General features: G+C 43.9%; 1 protein-coding gene across 2 annotated transcripts in view; it reads left to right on the top strand.

Annotated features, from left to right (window-relative positions):
• Positions 1-15,514, top strand: part of PAK1 (p21 (RAC1) activated kinase 1) — a 72,615-nt gene that overhangs the window by 12,675 nt on the left and 44,426 nt on the right. The window contains exon 2 of one of the 2 annotated variants that reach the window (XM_058824087.1): positions 13,654-13,732. The exons of the other annotated variant lie outside the window; for it this stretch is intronic. The gene's annotated coding sequence lies outside the window, so the exon portion shown is untranslated. The remainder of the gene's footprint in view (positions 1-13,653; positions 13,733-15,514) is intronic. 2 annotated transcript variants of the gene reach the window in all.

Here is a 15,514-nt window from a genome sequence, read left to right as displayed (position 1 = left end):
ATGGTTTGAAAGCCACATGGATAATAGGAAGTAAAACATTTGGGACAATTTCACATCTTATATTGGAGAGGGAAACATCACTTCAGCAGCAACCACAAAGGCCATCATCCTCATTGGGAAAGTGATAAATGACACCATTTGGCTTTGGTATAAATGCTCAATGCACCCATATCTTGTGGGTGATGTGCAGTTCTGGTCTCCACATCTCTTGCAGAGCACAGTGGCATTGCAGAAAGGGCAATGAAATGGGCTACCTTCCAAGAAGAAGCTAAAATAGTTGAGACTGTTCCATATAGGAAGAAAGGAAGGGGCACAGGTTTAAATCACAAAGTCAGCAGGTAAAGGTAATATGAGCCATCAGCTCTCATGCTTTTACAACCAGGGAACTTTTGATTAAACATGATGGGCTTTGATTTTAAAATAGGTGAAAGACCGTACTAGTGCAGTGGAGAATTGGTGGCTGTAGCCTCAGAATAGGTAGAATTTGGTGACAGGCTTTCAGGCATTCACCTGTGCAGGAAAAATCCCACTTGCATTTTGCAAGACTCTTGCCTTTACAAGAATCTCTGTGTGACCCTTCCTTTCCCCAGGGCTCTCCTGTGCAGTTTTTCATAGGAAGCAATTATCCAGGTGGCTGGCAAGTGTTCGACACTCCCTTGTGTGCACAATGAGCTGGTTTTTTTTTTTAATTATAAGTGACTTATTCCTCATAGAAGTAATTTTTTTTAATGCTGCCTTCAGCAGGGTGTGCATGTGAACTTTATTTTAATTAAGGATGAGGAATCTGTTTTACATAACTATATCCCAGATTCTCATGAGAGAGTGAAAACAGCCCTGAGGGATTGATGGAAAGGACAGTGAAATCGGGTTGCCTCACTGATGGGAGGCCTGATTCCAGTCTCTGAGGTTTTCTGTACCTGTGGGACTTGCTCCAAGCTGGTTGACAGCCAGAGGAATTGAACCAATGCAGAGGCATTGCCTCCTCACAGCTTTATTTTGGGCCACTGATTTGTGGTTCTGGGCAAATACTGGCATGGCTGTTGCAGCTCTGCCTGAGGTTGTTGTCCCTGTATTGGCCCAACAGGATGTGAATCTGCCTCCAAGCCCTTTCAGCCATGTCCTGTTGCTGGCTCAGACAACTTCTGCCGTATTGCCTGTTGCCATGATCTTGTATTGGAACATTTGGTTTACCCATCCCCTTGGAACAGGGGTGCCTGTTATGATCAAATATGATCCTCACCAGCCAGCTGAGTTGCTAATTTACTAGCAGCACTAATGGGATTGGGTCAAGATGGTTCTCTGAATCTTTGAGAAAGAAAATAAATGGTGCTGGAAGTCACAAACAAATGCTCTTGGCTAAAATTTGTTCTGAGTTGTAAAACCTGGACAAGGGACAGGGAGCAGATGACCAAAGTATTTCTGTACCATTAAGGAGGGAAAATCCAGGGTGTGTATGTGGCCTTTTGTTTATTTATTTTCCTGTTCAGAAAAAAAAGTGATAAAGGTGTTAAAACTCAGCTGTTGCTAGAACTGTACTGGAAGTGGAGCATACAAATAAAAGAGGATCTCTTTCACTGTGTGCAAAGAGAAATATGAAAAACAAACCACAAACTCTGTAAAGAGGCTAATAAAGTTTGTGAGTCAAACCTGGCATGTTGTTAGCACCTGCTGCTTGTTTGTGGTGACTGAAGCAAGCACCTCTTTCAGAAAGCATCTCATACTGGAGATAGTTTTGCTCTCCTGTTATCAGAACCTCAGTGTGTTTGAAGAAGCTGAACTGGTGACAGACTGCACAGCTGAGACGTTCAGCTTGATTCCTGCTGAATCTGGTGGGTAGCTGGCATTTTTTTCTGATGCCAAAAGCCTAGAGAGATTTGGCATGATGCCGCTGCATGAGGACAATGTTGGTTTTGTTCTATTTCTGTTTCTGCCCCAAGAGCTGGCTCTAGAGAGTGTCTAGAAATTGGCTTCTCTTCCCAGAATCTTATATGAATCAAAGGAGAGTTTTGATGCTCGGCTCCTAATCTTTCATTGAAGTGGCAGTTCGTGCCATTGATCTGGAAAGTGTTTAAAAGTTAAAATTGATGGGAATTAACTGGTGATGCTGGGGCTTTGCAGCCCCAGGTGGGCATCTGCCACCAGTTTCCTGGGGAAGGAGGAAACAGATGAGCAAGGAGGTGGGGCAAAGATAAACCTGTGGGAATAGATGTCCTTCAGCTGTTCAGCAGAGCAACATAAATGAGTGCACTTTAGAGAGAAAGGAATGTGATGGTCGTGTCACAGCTTGGATGTGCTTTGCTCTGGGGTGAATTCATAGGCTGGAGCATGTGCTTTGAGTGGGGGTCAACAGACTCAGCCTGATGTGAGGTAAGTGGGGAACAAGGTCAGTGTCAGTCATGGCAGTCTGAGGGGATGTGATGAGGGCTTTAAGCACCTCAGAGGGCAGAAGCTGTAGAGAAATGTCTGATGGTGAATTTTTTTTCCAGAGAAAGAGTCCTGACCATTTTCTTCATCTTAACAGAACGTGAGAAAATGGCTTCAAGATATGCCAGGGAAGGTTTAGATTAGATATTAGGATTTTTTTTTCCCACAACAATGTTATAAATCATTGGAACAGACTGCTTAAGCAAGTGATAGAGTCACCATCCCTGGAAGTGTTCAGAAAATGTGTGAATATGGCACTTGAGAGGACATGGTTTAACGGTGAATGTGGTGGTGGTGCTGGGTTGATAGTTGGACTTGATGATTTTAAAGGGTTTTTTTCCAGCCTTAGTGACCCTATGATTCTATGACATGAAAATCCCATTCCTGGCACAGGTGGTTGGAACAAGAACACTGTAAGCTGTGCCAGGAACAGTGATGCAAATCTCTGCTTTATGCAACTTGTGCCCTATGGGGAGTAGGGTAAAGTGTTGTAATCACTTGGTAGTTTAAACCAAGAACAAATCTGTGAGACTCATTCAGGTGGAAAGGCAAAAGAGAGCGAGCAGTGCCAATATCCCTGATTGGGAAAGTTGCACAGAAGATGGATAAGGATGGCAGAGCACTGCCAGTTCCTCCTGCTCTCTGAGCTGTTTCCATTCTGAGAGGGGTGCCAGCTGCAGCAGCTTCTGCCTGGCAGCCTGTTCCAGCAGCAGATGCCTTGCTCGAGTCACTTGCAAAATTAACAGAGGGTTGGAGGGTTGCAAGTGCAGAACCAGAACAGGACAGAACCCTGGAAGATGTGTTTCTTCTCTGCTGTGGACCTGTGTGACCTTTCTCAACCCACTTCACCTGTCCTCAGTTTATAGAAGGGTAGTGGAGCTACTGTGTACTTTCAGGTATTCTGTGTTACCTGGCAGAAGTTGTTCTTTTACCCACGCTAGTAATGTTTTATCACCGAGTAGTGTTTTATGCATGAATGCTTTTCTGTGCAGTGCTTAAAATTTAGAAAAAGGTCCTGAAATTTTATGAGCCTTTTGTATAGGCAGAGCTGTTCAAGGGGGTGGAAGAAGGAGGAGTTGTATGCTTTTCTGGAGAAACTCTTGTGCATTTTCTCTTCCAAAATAATTTCAGGCTAGTTATTTATATTAAACCTTCATTAATTCACTGTACATTGTGAAACAGCAGATAGTGGGCTCTTTTGGAAAAATGTACAGATTAGAAGATGCTTCAATACATAAGCCATAAGCAAGGACATAAGAACACCCTAAGGAATCATGTGAAGCGTGATGCTTTCTGGGCCTGCTACACAGCTGCAAAGCAGTGGGTGAAGTCATATTTTGCCCACACAGCTCTCCTAAGCCTCAGTACTTTGAGTTTTACTTTGCTTGCTTTGGCTTCTGAGGCAGCTGGGGTCTGGAGCTGAGGCACTCCAGTGCTTTGCTCAGTGTCCCCAGAAGACCTGCAAACTTAGCCAAGCTTTTGGGCTTGAAAGAGATGAGATGTGTAGCTTGAATTGCAACTGGGTGCCTCTAGTTCTGGGAGGCTGTAATGACTGCGACCTTTTGAGATCTTGTTCAAACTGTTTTTGTTGCGCTCAGACTGGAATGTTATGTTCTTTGTTCCATCTCCTAAAAGGCAAACTTTTCTGTAGAGGCCGCTTGTGGCTTTTAGAGTTTGATATATATGGGTCAGGGGAGGAAGCAAGCATAGACTGTTGGATGTTTTCAAGTGCTGAAAAAATCCTTCTGAGTGCCTGAAGTGTGTTTCAAGATTCCAGCTGGATTTTTGCAAATAACCTCGGTCTTGATTAGGAAAAGAAATGAGCCCCCAAATGTGGATTGCTTCCAATTTGTGTGCACACAAGTGAGTGGGCTGACTCTTTCCTGAGACAGACCTGTGTGGTAAAAGGTTCCATCTTTAATTCTGAACCCCTTCTCCTGCAAGGAAGCACATAACATCTCAGCTACCATTAGTGAAATGTCAGTTTTTTCAAGCAAAATAAAAATATGCATTCAGTAGTTAAAACTGAGGTAAAAGTTTGCAGTGTGTCTTGAAAGGGCTCTTCTTGTTGCCTGTACACCTTTAGGCTTGTATCTTCAAAGAATCACAGACTGGCTGAGGAAAGGGAACTCCAGAGGTCATCTGGCCCAACCTGCTGTAATCAAGCAAGGCAACCCACAGCCAGTTATCCATGACTGTGCCCAGACAGCATTTGAGTATCCAAGGATGGAGACTCCACCACCCATGACTGTGCCCAGACAGTATTTGAATATCCAGGGATGGAGACTCTGCCACCTTTCTGGCCAGCCTGTCAGTGCTTGGTCACCTTTACAGTGAAAAAGTGTTTCCTGGTGTTCAGAGGAGTCCTCTGTGTTTCAGTTTGTCCCTGTGGCCTCTGGCCCTGGGCATCACTGGTGAGAGTCTGGTTCTGTCTGCTTTGCATCCTCCCTGCTGGTATTTATAGACATTGACGGGATGGATCCCCCTGAGCCTGTGCTTCTCTCGGCTGGGCACTCCCAGCTCTGTCAGCCTTTCATCATTGAAGAGATGCTCCCCTCAGCATCTTTGCAGCCCTTTGCAGGACTCTCTCTGGCCTGTGTGCCCCTCATAGAGGAAAACCCAGAACTGGACCCAGCACTCCAGGTGTGCCTTCACCAGTGCTGAGGAGAGGGAAGGATCATCTGCCTTGAACCTGCTGGCAATACTTGGCCTAATGCAGCCCAGGGTGCCATTTGCCTTCTTGGCTGCAAGGACTCACTGCTGGTTCACACTCAAGTTGTTGACAACCAGGACCCCCAGGTCCTTTTCTGCCTGAGTGTTTTCCATCTGGATGAACCCAGCACCTGTATGTGCCTGTGGTTGTTCCTCCCTGAGTGCAGAACTTTGTGTTTCTCCTTGTTGAACTTGATGAGGTTCCTGTAGGTGCACCTGTGGTTCCCTGGGTCTTCTGGAACATCAGGATTGACATTTGCTTTCCTCCAGTCTATGGGCCCTTCTGCCAGTTGCCATGAGTGATCAAAAGTTACTGATCCTGGCCTTGCAATGGCATTCCTGGATACACCCTGTTAGGGCCTGTGTACTTATTTAGAGTGTCTATCTGCAGATGTGAACAGAAACTTCTAGAGGAGGGCTAAGGCTTGAGAATCAAGCTCTTCTTTGGTCTTCCTTTCTTCTCTTCTTTCCCTCTCTCCATTGCCGGCTGACCTCAGTCATCAGCTACTGCTAGAGGCTCTCTGCTTGCATGACAAGGCTATTGTGGGTTTGGCTTTAGATTTAAAGCCCTCAGATAATGTGGCTTTAAAGCTAGGACACCTCTTTTGCACAGGTTCTCGTGCTGTGTGGGGCCACTTCTGAGGTGATGTGCCATGTACATACACAATTGGGTGTCTTCTGTGCAGTGCTTGCTGTTTATTCCTGGCTGAGAAAGGGACTCTGCCACAAGGGCTGGCTGTGCAACTTCAGCTCAAACTGCCTTAACTCACACTATTTACTTTGGAAATTACAGTTTCAATTGCTGCTGATAACCCAGCTGATTGTTATGTTTTACATTTAGCACAGTTTTTTTAGTTCTTTCCTTAATGAGTTATGTAAATAATTTTAGAAGACTTAGCATTCATTTTGGGGAAGCTGGCGTATGGGGCTGCAAGGCTGGCAGCGGGTGCTGTAAGTAATCACTCTTCTAAATTAAGAAACACTTTCTGAGGCAGTAGGTTAATTTCTGGGTAAGCAGCCTGCATACAGATTCTTGGAATCAGCTGGATCTTGACCCAGCAAATGACTCAAGGCTTTGTGTCGATTTAAGTTGAGTTATCTCACTGAAACCTTTCATTTTTAGAGGAAACTGGGGCTGTGCTTGAATGTCTGTTGAAACTGTGTTATCAGGTTGAAATCTGTGTCACCTGGCTTTGTGCTTGTCTTTGTGCTCAGTCTTCACTGCTGTTGGAGGTGTATTTGGAGCATGGACAGTGTCATGGCTTAGCCAGGTCAAGCTGCCTGGAGCCAGCGTATCTATCATAGAATGGTTTGAGTGGGAAGGAACCTCAAAGATCTCCTCATTCCAACCCCCTTCCAAGGTCAGGAAAACCCTTCTAGACCAGGTTGCTCAAAGCCCCATCCAACCTGGCCTTGAACACTCCTAAGGATGGGCTATACACAGCCTTTCTGGGCAGCCTTTCTCACCACTCTCACAGCAGATAATTTCTTCCTAATAGAAAATCTAAACCTTCTGCTTTCTGTCAGTTTGAAGCCTTTTCCTCTTCTCTTATTACTACATGCCCTTGTAAACAGTTCCCCTGCACATTTCTTGTAGACAGTATTTGGGTACTGACAGACCACAGCGTTCATGAGTGGCTTATGCTGAAGTCTGTGCTGCTGTGGGTTTCTCTCATTAGTACAAGAGCAAGCAAAGTACTGCTTGAGAGCTTTGTGCTGTTTCTTTCTCCACCTCTGTGCCTGTGAGAGGATTTCTGCAAAAGTATTTCCTCTGATATCTCTAGTGGAGCTCTCATGGGATCTCCCAAGCAGTAACTGTTGACCAGATTGTGCTCAAGTGCTACCTGTCCCTTTTGCATTGTCACAGCTCTGGCCAGCATTGTTCTTGCTCAGGAGTTGAAGATTGCCTGCAGAAGTTTGACCCACTTATTGTAAAACCACTCTTGAGTCTGTGAGGCTGATGGGGCCAGTGGTGTTTGTGACTTGAAAAGTTAAATGATTTTTCATAGGCTCTACAGAGGAGAAAACTAGTAAACTCTGAGGAAACTGGTAAAATGTTAATTACTGTTACTACACAGAGTATGATTTTGGAACACTTTGTCTAACTTGTGGAATAGAAAGGTCCAATTTTTACAAGCTCAAGCTCTCTTTAAAATCTATCTTTCTGTGTGAATATTGTGCCAAAAAGTAATGTGAAAGGTGGATTTTCTACTTACATTGAATCCCATGTAAAGTGGAATAGAGCAGGAAAAGTGCCCTTCTATAAGGATTCAAGAAAGGAGAGAACTTCAGATAGCTGGAGAGGTCTCGGGACTTTAGCTGGTCAGAGTGACCCTGAGATACATTAGAAAGTCTCTTTTCCCAGCCTGGCGCCCAAAGAAGGAGTCAGGGCTCTTCATTTCTCACTCTCAAGGTTGTTTATTGTATCTTATCTATAAAATTCTTTCTCCTGTCCTGCCAAGGTCCGCTCAGCAAGATAGTCAGAGGCACTCTGCCTGCCCTTGGGGCAGTGTTATCTTTTTGTATTGAAAACTATGTGTACAATGGTTACAATACTTTCCAATGCCTATCACCTATGTTAGACAGTGAGCTTCTACTCTAAACCAATCTAAAAGTGCCAACATCACAGCAGAAGATGGACACCAAGAAGAAGAAGGAGAAAGGCTGGGCATGCCCAGATCCCTCCATCTTGCCCCCTCAAGCCCCATTCTAAAAACCCCAAAAATCTATTTTTCACCCTGTGATAAATTCACTGTCATTCTATTTAAACTGTCATGGCTTGCAGATCTTCATCTAAGGTTGGTAACTTGCTCCATGGGTCACAATCAAAACCACAGGCATCTTGGGCTCTGTGCCAGGGTTTCTGAGCCCCCTGGCAGGGGTCTTGGCAGTCCAGGACAGTCAGAGGGAAATCCTGAATTCTAACAGAGAGGAAGAATGTTTTTTGTTGCCTCTATACAAAAGGGGCAACATGGGACTTGCCCTATCTTTGGCTTAGGGTTGGTGCTTCTTGTGCCGTTGGATGTTCAACCTAATATCAAACTGGTGCTTGAAATCGTATACCTGCTATAAAGGTCTGAAGCCACTTCCTGCACTCTTTGGCTTGATTTTTTTTGCTATGGTCAATCATCTTCAGAATAAAATGCTCTTAGACTGGAAAGTCAGTGTTGGGACACAGCTCTTTCACATTTAAAAAAATTAATAATCCAAATGACAGACTCCTGAAGGTAGAACTCATTTCTTGTGAACAGCATTACAGAATGACATGGCTTTTGTAATTTTTTTAGGTCTGTAATCTCTTCTCACTTTTTAGATTAAAAATTTACTGACTTCTTTGCTCTGAAATGTTGACAGTTTTCCATGTGCAGAGTGTAACAGACAATATTGTACTTCTTCTCCATAATGGAAACTAGATGTGTAAGCAACTTGGTTTTTTGATAGCTCAGCTTTGCTTGAAAAGCTGAATTCTCAGGTAGCTCTGAAGGCAAATAGTCCTCTTCAAGTGACATTCTGGTTCTGTGGGAATTGGGACTGAAACATTTTTAAAAAGAAATGGTGAAGAGGAAGTCATACACACTGACTCTATGGATCTTCTGACAGTGGATGCCTTGTGGGTTTAACAGATGATCCAAATGCATATTGATGCTTTCAGATGATCTCAGTGTATTCTCTGGGATGCTGTGAGATGTCTGAAACCTTGGAATGGAGAGGTGCAATGGGCAAGAGCTGGATGGGTTGGTGATGGGAGCATAGGAACATGCTGATCTTGAACAGGCTTTTCAAAAGGGGTCAGAATTTGAACTTTCTTCAATTCTGCAGGGAAATCTTATTTTCCCACGAGTTAGCTCTGTGTGGGCCACAGGAATTGAAAGCATCAGGTAAATAAGTGACCAGATGTTCAACAGGTGTCTGGAAGGTTGGCTTTCTGAATGGACTGCAGAAAAGAAGGCAGAGGACCAAAATTCTCTGCTCCAGATTTGTAGATTTTGATAGGTAGTTTAAATAGGTAATTTAAGAATATTGCTTTGCACCTTTCTCAATGACTGCCCTAAACTCAGTCTATCCAAATATTTTTTCCAGGCCGCATGAAGAATTTGTAATGCTTTCTGTTATCAAGAGCAGAACTTGAAAGAGTCCTGCACCATACCAAAGATATGAATGCTGTGTTAAGGAATTTGGACATGTTAATAAAAACAACATATTACTCCACCACTCTCTCCTCTGAAATTAAATGTGTCAAGCAAATTGCTGAAACAGTAGACGGAAACTTGGCAATTACGTTTGTGTGGCAATTTGATTCTGTTCTCCCGAAATACCTCTGGAGAGCATCCAACTGTAGCTCTGCTCTGATCCCAAGACTACCCTGCAGATGCCCTGAGCACACAGACATGTAAGCAGCAAGCTCTGGCGGCCTGATCTGTGTAGTTGCTAGAAAGCTTCAAAGTCTGCTTTGCTCTCAGAGGGCTTTCCATTTGGGAAAGGAACTGATACCATTCCAATTTTAACTCTGGAAGAGGAAGGGAAAATAGAAAAGCTTCAGAGAAGCAAGTTTTTGTCTAGACTGTGGAGCCAGCTGGGTGTCTTGTTCTGTCTTGTCAGGCTGCCTTCTTGTTTGGGGCTGTGTCTGAGTGGTTGACAAGTGCATTAACTGTGGGAAAATAAACCCACTTTTGGTGTGGCAAATGAACCCTGGTCTCCAATGGCCACCCTCTGCCACAGTTGTTTCAGCACTGCTATACTGACCCATAAAAATGCACAATCTTCTTTCCTTGTCCTTTCACAGTCTTCATTTGAAAAGCTTTCCTCTGTTTTTGCCTTAAAAACTACCTTTGAAACGAAAATTCCCTTTTGTTTCACTGACTATAAAGTGTGCATGATAATTACAGGACAATTGCTGTTTTAGGTGAGATATTGCAGTGTTTCTGCAGGACAAAACCCTGCTCCAAACAGGAGCAGTTCAACTTCTCTCACTCAAACCCCAGGGGCCAGGGACAAGGAATTTCCTCAGTTTTGTGCTCAGCAGTGACCGTGGTATCTGTGTGGATACAATTTATTGCACTGTAAGTAATAGTTTAATGGTCTTGCATGTGATAAATGCTGGTTTGTGCTGGTGTGTGTTTTCAATAGCACAAAGAGAATGGCAGAGAATTACTTAGGCCTTTTAATCTGCATCGTTCAAGAAGGCAATATTTTAAAAATGTGATTATGATATCAAGGGTTTGTGAAGTGGAGGGCAGAGAGGCTTTTGCTGCTCCAAAGTTTTCCTGTCAAGAGAATGTAAGTCATAAGCATGACAACTATGGAATTTTTTTTGTGTTTTGCTATTTGATAGTTTTTTTATTCTTTGAGTCAGGCTTCTTTCCTTCTCCTGCATTTGAATCCTTTTAAAATGACTAGCTTCAGGGAAAAATGCAAGCATAGCAAAATACCTGTGGAAGTCTTCTGTCATTTGCTAACTAATTGGTGCTTTTAGAGTAGTACCTGTCTTGTTTCTTCAGCAGTATGTCTACTTAGCTGTGCTCTTGCTTCAAAATAAGTCATGTTTCATTCTCTGAAAGCCCCACTGTCCTTGACTGTCTTTTAAACTTTTTTTTTATTTTTATAATTTGTTTGGGTTATTTTCTGTTGGTTGCTGTCAGGAAGGTGCTGTGGTAGCTAAAGAGGCTTTTCCTCTTCCCTGTTGTATCCCAGTTGCTCCACTGGTTATTTACAAGGATGCGACCTGACTTGCACCGTAGGTGTTGACCCTGTCTTGTGCAAAGGCCTGCTGCCTCTAGGGATCCAAATAAAGGATCTTTTTAAAAATTGGATGCTACAGACCCTATGCTGTTGTCTGCAAAACCAGGGGCTTTGATTTGGGCAGGACCCAGACCCTCCATTCAGAGCAGTGGTACTGTACAAAGCCTTTGGCCCCTGGGATGCCTGAGTTCCTCAGCTCCCTGGAATGCCTGAGTTCCCTTGATCCCTGAGGGATTAAGGCCAGATAGGATTGAACAGGGCTCATAGACATGTTTCCTTCAGGAGAAGCACTCAGCTCTGGCACATACTTACCTGGTCAATATTTGCACAGTTAAGAGTGGGACAGGGATGGGAAAGTTCATCAGCCAGTGGTGAACTGGTTTCCTGAGCATCAACACCATTAGATTTGGTTACAAAGGCACTGTGTGGGCAGAAACTGGCCTCTCAGCCCTCAGTGCCTCCTTGCTGTAAACCCATCCACCCTGTCCCAGGTCGTGTTGGGGATGGCAGTAGCTATTTTAGGGCAGTTTTGGAGGTATTGGGTAGGAAAAGATAGGGATTTAGGTGCTAGAAAAAAGTACTAGAAAAGCATCTGAAGGTTGGGGGTATTATTATACAAGTTAAATAATACCGTGGATGCAACTGCTTTGTGGTTGGGGCTGTTTTAAAGTGTGGTTTATTTGGCATTGAATAGCTATCAGAGAGGTGTTTTTAGCCACTGTGCTTTTAAAATCAGCATGCTAAACCCCCTTGGAGTTGTGAGAATATGTGCATATGCAGACTGGTGTTGGTTGAATTCAATTGTTACAAAACACACCCTTGGAAACCTCATCTGGGATGGTGTTGGCATGTCCCTCACATTTTGCCAGTTTTCAGAAGCTGTCAGGTAGTACTGTGTGGGAAGTGTTGCAGGGATAAATCCTGAAATCCTAATTTGGGCTAAACTCCCACTGTTTTCAGTGGGTGGCTTGCTGGCATTAAGGCCAAGTACCCCTCAGCTGTTACAGATGACCTTTCTGTCCTTTGAAAATCAAGGATATTGAGACTTGATGCCTCTGTCTTGTACTAGAGATCAAACTGCAGGATTGCAGCCCTTAAAGTTTGTACATGTGCTGAGATTTGTGAACAAGAAGTTGGTTAACCAAAAACATTTCCAGTAACTGTTCTTTAGATTCTCAGTAGTGCTGGTGAAATGCCAGAGATCTGGAAACAAAAATTAGCTGCTGATTTAGAGCAGTGCATGAAGAAGGCACTCATTCTGTAGAGGAAACACTGATGTTCTGAAAATTCTACTTTTCATAAATAAAGAAAATATAACTCCATGTATTTTAAATGGAAAAATTAAAATTCTTTCTAATTACCAGCATAAATTTATTGAAATTGTTTGCTCAGATAACTGATTTTTATTTTTTTTTAGGAGAATGTTTCTATGAAATCCCTGCAACTTTTGTCAGTATATTGTGTTCCAGCGAAATTGAATTAAATGTATTTTAGAAGTCAAGAGTCTGAAAGTAGGTACCTGAAGTTCCTGACTATCACCAAGTGGTTGAGATCATAAGTTGTTCTGGCTTTGTCTCTCTATGCAAGAAAGAGGGAAGATGTTGTGTTTGTGTTGGCAACACTTAAGAAAATCAAACAGTAAGAAAAGAAAAGAGGCCCAAATCGCTCCAGAAAATGTTGCTGTGCAAACCTTGGCTGGCAGAAAGTCTTCCCAGTTGAAGAACTTCTTTCCTACATCTCAGTGGAGCGTCAAAATTAAAGTCTGACTGAACCCAACTTGATGTCAGCCTCAAGTGTTATGTAAAGGTACCCTGAGAATTTGCTCAGTTGTGACTGAGACTCTGAAGCCTACACTATTGTTTTTCTTGCCCATTTCCCCTTCAGTGGTCACTGCCTATTCATATTTCAAGCCCAGGAGGGCTCTTCTGTCCCATCACTGGGACTCCAAGGGGGAAGAAGCATTTTCAAATCAGTCCATGCCCCCCTTTACCTCTGAGTTCCCCCTCAGAATTGTGTACACAGCTCTCTTTTTCCTTTTTTTCTCTTCCTGGATATATGTTTCTAGTGCTGACTGAAATTGCAGAAGCAGCTGGAAGGGCTTCATCTCATGCTGTGTGCTCTCTAACTACCTGAATTGCCTTTCCTTTAAAGACTTGATTGACTGATAGGAGGAGGGCCAAGCAGACAAGAAGTTCTTTGGCTTTCTCCCCCTCTTGTGCCTCCAAGATCACAAATGAGGTCTGTGGGAACTGGGACATGAGCTGGCATCTCCCAAGTACTGGAACTGTACTCCACACACTCAATTTCGTAATGAGGGTGTTATGGTACTGATCCCAGCTCTTCTGCTGGTTCTCTGCTCAAGGTTGTCACAACCACTTCTAATTTGTCTTCATCACTAAACTGGGGCTTGGGTACTGAGGAGTAAAAACATGCTTCAGACCAGTAGTCTGAATGATGTTGTGTCTCTCTTTCCTTTGAAGCCTCCCTATCAGTTTGTGTGGCTTGTAATTGCAGAATTGTAGATTGGCAGGAACCTCTGTGTGGATAGTCTAGTCCAATTCCCCACCTCATGTAGTGGTAGCTGAAACAGCTCAGTGCATGTCTAGTGGGGTTCTGAGCATGCCCAAGGATAGAAATTCCCATTATCTTCCTGAGCAACCTGTGGTTTTCTGAGTTCTGTGGTTTTGTGTCCATCTCCCCTCATCCCCATCCAGAAAAAAAGTATGGTTTTGTTGTGGGGTTTGTTCTTCCATTTAAATGGAATTTCCTGTATTTCAGTTTGTGCCCACTGACTCTTGTCCTGTTGCTGGATACCACCAAGAGGAGCCTGGTTTCATCTTCTTTACATCTCCATCAGGTATTTATTGATAAGACCCCTCTGAGCTTTTTCTTCTGCAGGCTGAAGTATCCCAGCTCCTTCAGCCTCTCTTTATATGCCAGATACTCCAGTCCTTTACTTTTCTTTGTGGACCTTTGCTGGACTCTCAGCAGTGTGTCCCCGTCTCTGTTATACTGGGGAGGGAAGGACTTGTCCCAGCACTCCAGATTTGTCTCACCAGCCCTCAGCAGAGGGGAAGGATCCCCTCTCTTGACCTACTGGAAGTTGTTTTTCCTAATGCAGCCCACATGCTGTTGAACTTCTTTGCTACAAATGTGGTTTGGAGGCTCATGGCCAACTTGCTGTCCACCAGGAATCTGAGGCCTTTCTCTGCTTTTTCTGCTTCCTGTCTGCCTGTTGGCTCCCAGTGTGTGCTACTGAGCAGCAGGGCTTTGCACTTTCCTTTGTTGAACTGCAAAGGTTGGTGTTGGCCCATTTCTGCAGCCTGTCCACATGCCTCTGAGTGGCCTGCCTGGTCTGTTAGCCACCACTTCCAATACTGTGTCATCCTCAAACTTCCTGAAAATTGACTTTCTGCTGCCACCCATAATCTTTCCTTTATAAAGAATTCAGAGCCCTGGGTGAAGTATGTAATGAATCAAATCTCTCAACAGTTCTAGAAAGTACATTGCTGTTCACTTGGGAAAGTCAGACAGAGATGAGGCAGCTTCACTAGCACTAACAGAACATTAAATGCTGTGCCTTGTAGTAAAGGACTTCATTATTATTATTTAGGACTTTCATTCCTTGAGTCTCTGATACTTCATGCAATACCAGCTCTTGCCCTTTGCTACTACCATAGCAACCTGCTATAAATGTCGCTATATAATGTGGCTTGTTGGCCAAAAGCAGGACAAGGAATGCTTTCTAGGGCAGGAAATCCATGGGATCAGTAAAAAAGTGCAGTAGAATGAGGGAAAAATCCCACTGCTATTTTATAATATTGCAAAGTGATTTTTCTTTTTCTCTCCCAAACTGTGCCCTAGAGGAAATAGAGGCATCAACCGAAATTCTCTCAATGCTTTATCTATAACCCCCTCCCCCAAAACCTACATCCTAGGCACCATCTAAACCTCTGGGCTAACAGATGGTGTTGAGAGGAGGAGGGAGGGGGAGCAATTTGCATCTAAATAGCTGAAATAAGAAAGGGTCACGTCCCACAGACCAGCCCCACTCACCTGCTGTTTAAATCCCCCTGAGAAACAGGAAAACGCACTTGGTTTTTAATGTCTGTGTCAGCTGTACTTGCTCACTGAAACTTTCTGCCCTAAAAAAGCTGCAATCCTCTGCATCTTGCTGTAGGGATTCTGTTCTGCCCCCAAAAGAACAAACTTTTAAGGCTTTAGTTCTCTGAATGGATTTGACAGCTGTGTCACTTCTGTTTAGCCCTCCCATCAGAGTGACTGTTGCTGTTGGTTAATGTAATTAGCACAAGCACTGATGATACAGAAAAGGTTCAGAGCAAATATTCCCTCTTCTGCCAGCTTGCTACTCTCAGGGCTGCCTGATTGCACCTTCAGAGGTGCTCTTGCCATATGGTCCTGTGGACTTGTGATGCAACATTCCATGCTGGGTTTGTGTGTGTAGGTGGGATGGGCTTTGGCTCTAGTGACCTCCAGGCTGCAGCCCAGTGGGGATTCTGATCCTGCAGGACTGTGCCATGGTGTTGGATGGTTGTGCTTAATCCTGCAGGCATGCAAAGGCTTCCTGACTGTGTCCTGTAAGAATTCCTCAGGTCTAAGACCTTGCTGCTTTGTAATG

This window comes from Ammospiza caudacuta, chromosome 2 (genome assembly GCF_027887145.1).
Source record: "Ammospiza caudacuta isolate bAmmCau1 chromosome 2, bAmmCau1.pri, whole genome shotgun sequence".
Classification (NCBI taxonomy): Eukaryota; Metazoa; Chordata; class Aves; order Passeriformes; family Passerellidae; genus Ammospiza; species Ammospiza caudacuta.
This window is presented reverse-complemented; position numbering and strand designations above follow the sequence as displayed.